Raw genomic sequence first — 2,998 nt, 5'->3', positions numbered from 1 at the left:
GTCCAGAAAGAACTGTTAGTTCTTAGTGACGTCTGATGTCCAACCTTACGTCAAACCCGGCCGGCACCTTCCAGGTATAAAATACCAACAGTTGCCTTAAGAAAACACACGGTGGTTTGGAGCAGAGCGGCCATCTACTTGCCCGAGAGCCCAGCTGATGAGAGAGCCCACGGAAGCCGCCCCTCCTGTTTGACGCACTGAGAGAGGCGCTGTCTTTTTCTCCAGCCGAGAAAATCCAGCTCCGGTGTTTCCAGCCTACCCTTGCGGGTTGCTGGGAGATCGAGTCCTGAAGAAAGAGATACCAGACCTCCCACATTCTATTACCAAGGTACGGAGCTGACTAAACCCTTAAGAGAATTCTTGATGCAGATTCTTGGCAAAACTATCTTAAACAACTTAACTTAAACTGCTACCTACTAATCCCTTCCCAAGTATTAGGCTTAGGTCAGATACACTGGGGTAGGCTTAGTTAGAAGCACCAGTTGAGGTCGTTAGTCAATATAATTATGTATGTATATATTTTATCCATTTTAAAGTATCATATGGCTAAGAAACCATATCAATGCTTTTACAGTATTATTTCCTAATACTACTTTTACTGTACGCACTTTACTTTACTTTAAGTATTGCAATTGTGGCAATTCATTTCTCTTGCATGAGGAAGAAGACTGCTCAATAAATAACACCTTTTATTGAAAACGCTCGTCTCTCTATTTCTCTGCATTCTGGTGAAACTAAGTATGCACTGCTGACTGAGTGAAATAGCTGTCTATTGTTTTCACACAACTCTAGAGATACACTCTTATTCTGAGGGAGCAAAGTTGTCATGTTTATGCGGTTGTCGGAAACTGAATCCCTTCTTGTCTAAGCCAGGGAAGTTTATCCCTCCCTGTTCATTCAAGAAAGTTTCCAGTGACCTCTATGCTAGCTGGCGCAAACCTAAATTAAGTTTAACATAGTCAGTAGAGACCTAGATGACCTCAGTCCTACGTCTACACGCTGTTTATGTTATTCCAATGCGCAGAGCCTATTGGGAAAATAGGAACTACACTACAGTTGTACTCGGAGACTGAACAACCATTGAACAGTAGTACCTAGAGACTGAACAACCATTGAACAGTTGTACTCTGAGACTGTACAACCATTGAACAGTAGTACTCGGAGACTGTACAATCATTGAACAGTAGTACTCGGAGACTGTACAACCACTGAACAGTAGTACTCTGAGACTGTACAACCATTGAACAGTGTACTCGAAGACTGTACAACCACTGAACAGTAGTACTCGGAGACTGAACAACCATTGAACAGTAGTACCTAGAGACTGAACAACCATTGAACAGTAGTACTTGGAAACTGGAGACTGTACAACCATTGAACATTAGTACTCGGAGACTGAACAACCATTGAACAGCAGTACCTAGAGACTGAATAACCATTGAACAGTAGCACTCGGAGACTGTACAACCATTGAACAGTAGTACTCGGAGACTGAACAACCATCGAACAGTAGTACTCTGAGACTGTACAACCATTGAACAGTAGTACTCGGAGACTGTACAACCACTGCACAGTAGTACTCTGAGACTGTACAACCATTGAACAGTAGTACACGAAGACTGTACAACCACTGAACAGTAGTACTCGGAGACTGAACAACCATTGAACATTGGTACCTAGAGACTGAACAACCATTGAACAGTAGTACTTGGAAACTGGAGACTGTACAACCATTGAACATTAGTACTCGGAGACTGAACAACCATTGAACAGCAGTACCTAGAGACTGAACAACCATTGAACAGTAGCACTCGGAGACTGTACAACCATTGAACAGTAGTACTCGGAGACTGAACAACCATTGAACAGTAGTACCTAGAGACTGAACAACCATTGAACAGTAGTACTCTGAGACTGTACAACCATTGAACAGTAGTACTCGGAGACTGTACAACCACTGAACAGTAGTACTCGGAGACTGAACAACCATTGAACAGTAGTACCTAGAGACTGAACAACCATTGAACAGTGGTACTCGGAAAATGGAGACTGTACAACCATGGAACAGTACTACTGGGAGACTGAACAACCATTGAACAGCAGTACCTAGAGACTGAACAACCATTGAACCGTAGCACTCGGAGACTGTACAACCATTGAACAGCAGTACTCGGAGATTGAACAACCATTGAACAGTAGTACCTAGAGACTGAACAACCATTGAACAGTAGTACTCGGAGACTGTACAACCATTGAACAGTAGTACTCTGAGACTGTACAACCATTGAACAGTAGTACTCGGAGACTGTACAACCACTGAACAGTAGTACTCTGAGACTGTACAACCATTGAACAGTAGTACTCTGAGACTGTACAACCATTGAACAGTAGTACTCGGAGACTGTACAACCACTGAACAGTAGTACTCTGAGACTGTACAACCATTGAACAGTAGTACTTGGAGACTGTACAACCACTGAACAGTAGTACTTGTGGATGCTTCCCAGCGTCTTATGTAGAACCACTGACTGGAGTCACGATAGGACCATCAAAGGACTCCAATATATGGTCCAACAGTTCCAACATTGTTTGTGAAAAGGACTAAAAAAAAGTGAATTACATCTATACTGCTGTTGGGAGTGATGTGTTAGGAGAGATACATAAGGAATGTATATGTATATGATGTACAGCAAAGAGTGATTTGATATAACAAGGTGTTTCCTTTTTTGAACAAAAGATTGTATTAACAATTGTTTGACGGTGTTGATGTAGAAATTTTATGTCATGGTGTGTAAGGGGGTATGTGAGGTATGAATGGGAATGTGTTTTTTTATGAGGGGGATGGCTAGGTGTGATGATTTGATACATTTATATTTAATGATTGAAATGTAAGTTTTTATGAAATTAATGAATTTTACTAAAGAATTACGAGTACCATTAATTTGCTCTTCATGAAATAATGATACTTTGTCTCAATAAATGGAGTGCAATATTTTAT

This window comes from Lissotriton vulgaris, chromosome 9 (genome assembly GCF_964263255.1).
Source record: "Lissotriton vulgaris chromosome 9, aLisVul1.2, whole genome shotgun sequence".
NCBI classification, from domain to species: Eukaryota; Metazoa; Chordata; class Amphibia; order Caudata; family Salamandridae; genus Lissotriton; species Lissotriton vulgaris.
The sequence above is the reverse complement of the archived record's forward strand: the minus strand, read 5'-3'. Positions refer to the sequence as shown.